Raw genomic sequence first — 6000 nt, forward strand, 5'->3', positions numbered from 1 at the left:
TGTATTTATAGGAGCAAATGTTGTGTGACGCGGCCAAATAATTTTGTAGAGTCCAACTGCAACTCTATTTTGTGGAATTGACCTTGATCCCGTATCAAATATGCCGCGCATATCCTTCAGATAAACCCTGATCCCGTATCAAATACGCCGCACATATCCTTCAGATAAATAAAGCCTACCTAGGCTTTATCACATCTCACTAGAGATCTAACCCACCTAGGCTTCTTATTAAAAAACATGAGAAACCTTTAAACCCATATTGCCATCACCATGCAAAAACCATCATCTCCATTGTCGCATGCCACGTGCACAAAACCAATCCCAAAAAACCATGCATTAGGATAGAATCTCCATATTGCACAATTCTTTTGCAAATTACACGTTTTGGCATGTTTGGATTTATCCCCTATCACTTCATTATCTTTACATCCCATGCATGCATGTCCAGCAAAACAAACCAACCTGATTCAAAGCTCACGTCCCCATCACAACTCAACTTGCCTCCATCCCATTTATTTTGCATAAAAAACCGAGATAACTTATTAAAAAAATAATTATTATGATTAAAAATCATAATATTATCTCTTAACAATAATATCTAAACTTTCTTATACAACGGTTGAGAACCATGCTTACTCAACGGCCTCGATTGCTTAGGCCGATGTGTAAAATCAGGTCCAAACATTGCCCCCCAGTTTCCGTGAGCTTCGGCTCGTAAGCCGAATGGTTAAGGAAATTAATTGCTCGTAGCCAACAACACTTCGTCGTATTGCCGAAACAAATTTTGTCTCTCGGCATTAAAATCACCTATGTTCTGCCAATGTCATAACCTCCCTCTGCCAGTGTCACTACTCCAACTCTCAACTGCCGGGGTCGAGAAAACACTAGTATCGGTCAAAAATACTGGGGTCGAGAGTAAATGGGGCCGAGACCGAGAAGAACTGGCTGTAGAGCCTATATATATATATATATATAACCCATTATATTCGGCCGAACTATGTTTTATTCGGCCAAAGATTTGTATTCGGCCAAATAATGCGGTTAGGAATTCACAGATCACTACATCACCAAACGAAAAGGTTAGCCCATGTGGAAGCCTACCATAACTTCATGAATTTTCCTTTGTCTTTTCCGTATGCGTCTCTCTTTCTGTTTCATGTGATGGGTCATTCTGACATATATATATATATATATTTGTTTGGGCCCAAAATAACAGTTTGGGTCGAGTGTAGGGTCATTCTCGGCCCGGAAGGCCTTGCGACAAGAATACCATGGATCGTTCAGTACGTGGGCCTCCAAACCTAGGTCGGCTAGGTCATAACGCAAGAGGTCGAATCCTAGTGCAATAAGGAGTCTCGGCAGGACCCGGAAGTGAATCTGGCTCAGTTAGGGACTAGGTTCACAGTCCTAGTGAAGGTAGGACTGGTCGAGTTGATGCTGATCAGGGGAAGAAAACCTAGTCCGAGTAGGTTTTTAACTCGACCTTGGGGGGAGCCATTGCTATAAATAGAAGAGGTTGCACATCCTTCAAAGGCCCCTGCAAATCAATACAAAATTGCCCTGCGCAAATTCTCACAACTTGTGATTTTTCTTTTTCTTTTTTCGCTGACACATCTTCCGTTGGCATCAACAGCACTGTGGAAGCAACCGGTGATATCTTAAGTCGGCATAGATAGCTCTGTCACCGTAGAATCAATCGGTCTCGCAGTATCTTCCGTTGGCATCAACAGCACTGCGGCGAGAACGGTTGATTACCTATCCAAGTCTCGGTCGAGAAGGGTTTCTAACCCTTATTGGTCGAGGTCATCTCATCAGCCTTCTCGGCGAAGTGAGGTGTTACACGTTATTACGTTCGGCACATTGAAAGCCGAATTTGATATTGAACTTCGTAAGAATAGTAACCTTTTCTTCAGGTTCGAGAGCCCAAGAGGCCGAGACGTGTTCCTTTCTCGGCCGTAATCGCAAGACGCAGAAGTCAGCCGCGCACCCAACGCAACATCAACAAATTTACTCCTCGGCCGAGCTCGGCCGACGAGTTGGCACGCCCCGCAATCACCGAAAGACATAGTTAGCTTATAGATTACTCGGCCTGTGCGCCACGTAGGCTTTGTAGTTTCTAGGGTCAACATTTTGGCACGCCCAGTGGGACCCAGTGCTAAACTACGAAGTTCATGCCAATTGAAACACGATCGGTAAAAAAGAAAACAGCTATGGGAAAGTCGACAGCCGATTTACCGAGTCAGAGCATAGGACAGAATGTGCCACAGGCGCAGAATCCCCTTAGCACTGCGATACCTGAGTCCACGAGCGCGACTCGCCGAGAGAGAGAAGTTAATCTCAGCGGTCAACTCCGTGGTTTAGAAATCCCTAATAGAAACACATGCGTTCTCAATGAAGGGATAGTAGAGGAGTGTGACGAGGATGGTGGTGAAGGATCTGACCCACCAACGAGGTCGTTTCTCCGAAAGCGACTAGACGAGCAATCTCGGTCAGTCGAGCAGACGTTCAGTCGAGGCATTGACAAGCTGCATGACGCGATACTCAGTTCCAATGATCGACAAACCAGGTTGCTCGAAATGCTGGTTAGTAAAGTTGGTGGCAGCAGACCTTTCGAGCTTCTCCAACATTGTCCACCAGGAAACAACCCGGTACCGATTGTACCGGCTGAGCCTATTCCTGCTCCGCTCAAACCAATTAACTTGGAAAAAGGAGGAGGGTCGAATAGTAGGTCAGACGGAACCGACCAGAGGATCGAAGCAACACCTGTTGATATGACCGAAGTTCAGCGGATGATCGACTCGGCCATGAAGAAAGGGCCGAAGTTTCCCAAGTTTATTCATCCGTACCCAGCTTACGTGGAAACGTTTGGATACCCGAAGGGTTTCAAGATCCCAGATTTTAGTCTTTTTACCGGTGAATCGTCCCTGTCTTCGTTGGAGCACGTGGCTCGTTTCACCGCGCAATGCGGAGATGTTAATAGTGATTTCCATAAGTTACGGCTGTTCAATTTTTCGTTGACCGGCTCGGCATTTGCCTGGTACATCAATCTCCCTCCTAATTCCGTCCAAAACTGGGAGGAGTTGGTCGAAAAATTCCACGAGCAGTTTTATCGGCCGGGGATGGAGATGTCAGTCTCTTCATTAGCACGGATGACTCAAGCATCTGATGAGTCACCAATGGATTATCTTACTAGGTTTAAATCAGCTAGTAATTGGTGCCGAGTGCCTTTACCCGAAGTCGAATTTGTCAGGCTTGCTTTGAACGGCCTCGACGTCGAATACAAAAAGAAATTCTTGGGGGCAAATTTTCGGGATATGTACGAATTAGCCCAACATGTCGAGCAGTATGATTATTTGCTCCGCGAGGAAAAGACTTTGAAGACTCCAACTCGGGGAACGATTTACAAGAACCCTACTGTCAATTATGCATCAACCGAGGATGAATGCGTTAGTGTGGATGCGGCTGAGATAGTGATAGATAAGCCATACATTTGCAAGGCATTGACTCAGGTTGATTCTAGAGAAGCCAAAAGTCGCTCGGCCACTGAAGGAACATTGAAACCGTCAAAGGTTTATACTTTTAATATTACCAAGGCTGACGCAATTTTTGACCAACTGTTATCAGCAAGAATCATCAAGCTTCGGCCTGGTCATAACATTCCTAAGGCCGAAGAACTTAAAGGAAAGGTGTATTGCAAATACCACAATTCGAGCAAACATACGACAAACAATTGCGTTGTATTTCGCGATAACGTCCAAAGCTGGATTGATAATGGCAAACTGAAGTTTCCCGAGAAGAGGATGAGTGTTGATACTGATCCGTTCCCCACGGCAACAGTAAATATGGTCGACGCGTACCTACCCAAGGACAAAGGGAAAGGCAAGGCCGAAGTGGTTGAGATGCAACGCCCGTGGAGTCAGAATTGTCGGCCACGGTTCATGGCCGATTTTCGTTCAAACAAGCCACCTACGACTTTAACGGGGCCTGCTATTGTCAAACCTATGATGGATTATAGCACCGATGAAGATAGTGGGGTGGCGGTTTTGTGCAGGAAATGTAGAGCGAAGGTTGACAGTGAACCAGAGGAGAAGCCCTCTTCGCAACTTGTGGCCACAACTCGGCCAAAGGTAGCCAATGAAGGCCAACATCACGGGGTTTTTGAGAGGCTCGGTCCTAAAGTACGGATGGAAGAGACACCCCCGGTCAGGCGGCGCCTCGATTTTGATGCTTCATTCTATGACGATGATTACTATAAGCGTAATTCTAGCAGTTCAGAATCATCGCGGAGCCAAAAGACCTTCAAGCCTCCCGAGCCTAGAGATCAACGTTGGTATACATACCATTCTTCGAAGGGCGTCTACACCGCGTTGTCCAAATCTCAGAAACGCCGGCATCAACGGATAGATTGCATGGCTCACCGACGAGCAGCCCAGGAAACTTCGGCCCCTAAGTGGCGGCCGAAGGACACAGCTGCCACTGATGATGAGCGACCACCTCCAGCAATTATGACAGAGTTGGCTCAGGGGAAACGGCTGGTCGATCAAGATGTCGAGACCATGTTTAAAGAAGCTGATAAACAGATTAAACTTCTCATTCGACCAGGGGAGATGAAGGCACGCCTTGAACATTTCAGGCAAGAGGCCGAAAGTAAATTATCCCCGCCGGCTATACAAGAACCTTTGGTCAAAATTTGACGGAATTTGCATCCCCCGTTCCTTGGGGAGTCTTTGGAGTATATGCGAGAATTTCATAAGAAACATTCGGCCAACGATCTGTATGGTTTGCCGAAGGCATGCCAGGACACCATTGATCTGGTCTTGACTTGTCCGGATGCTGAGCGGATCATCCAGAATACCTCAGATCCAGGATTGAAAGCAAGGTTCCAGCACATCCGAGAAGCTCGTGTCCTTGGATTTGAAGTCGACCCGTACACCGATATCAATGCAGCCGACCTTCCTTTCTCGCTGGAGGACCTTCAATATTTGCGATATCACTTTGAAGTATTTTCGGTGGTTTCTCTCTTCGGCCTTACGACCGATGAAATCGCACGTATTGCCCGTCTGGATGCTTATCTCGACACTAGGGATGCTCGGCTACACTACCAGGAGCAGGTTCAGGTCCTGATCCCAAGTACATTGACAATCTCAACCTTACCTGAGGCGGTCACGCAGAACCAACCTGTCGCCGAGGCAGCTCCGCCGGTTGACGTCATTGAAGAAGGGACAGAAGAGTCTCGTTGTCTGACTTTGACGACAACTGAGTCCGTAGTCGCCGACCAACCGAATGAGGAGGGTCTTGACCAGATGGGCCCGTCAGTCCTGGATAATATGGAAATCAGTATGGTCCATGTGTTACCTGCCGATTTTCAATCAAGCACGGCTCAACCAAATTTCCTCGATGGAGATGTGGTTGCCGAGGAACCCGGCCATGTTGATTTTGTATCGATTGCTGAAGGTGAGTCAACAACAAAAGATGATAGTCTAAAGGCCGCTTTGGCCGAATTGTTCCCTCGTTCATCGTCGGCCAAGCTTCACCATTTAAAGCCATTGTATGTGACGGCCCACATCGAGGGGTATCCAGTTTCTAAAGTTTTTGTTGATTGTGGAGCTACCGTCAATATCATGCCTCTGAACATCATGAAGGCCTTACGCCGTTCAAATGACGAGCTTATTCCGTCAGGAATCACCATGAGTAGTTTTGTCGGTGACAAATCCCACACCAAAGGTGTACTTCCGTTAACTGTGAATATTGTCGGTCGTACCCACATGACCGCCTTTTTCGTGGTTGATTCCAAAACCGAGTATAATGCGCTGCTCGGCCGAGATTGGATTCATCAAACCAGCTGTATTCCTTCCTCATTGTACCAAGTGCTTGTCTTTTGGGACGACAAATCGGTCACTGTTCATCCGGCCGATAGCCAGCCCTTCGAAGCTAACATGATCCAAGCACGGTATTATGACGATCACGTCGGCTACATTACTTTGCAAGGCTTCAATGAAG

The sequence above is a fragment of the Malus domestica genome, chromosome 08 (assembly GCF_042453785.1).
Source record: "Malus domestica chromosome 08, GDT2T_hap1".
In the NCBI taxonomy this organism is placed as follows: domain Eukaryota; kingdom Viridiplantae; phylum Streptophyta; class Magnoliopsida; order Rosales; family Rosaceae; genus Malus; species Malus domestica.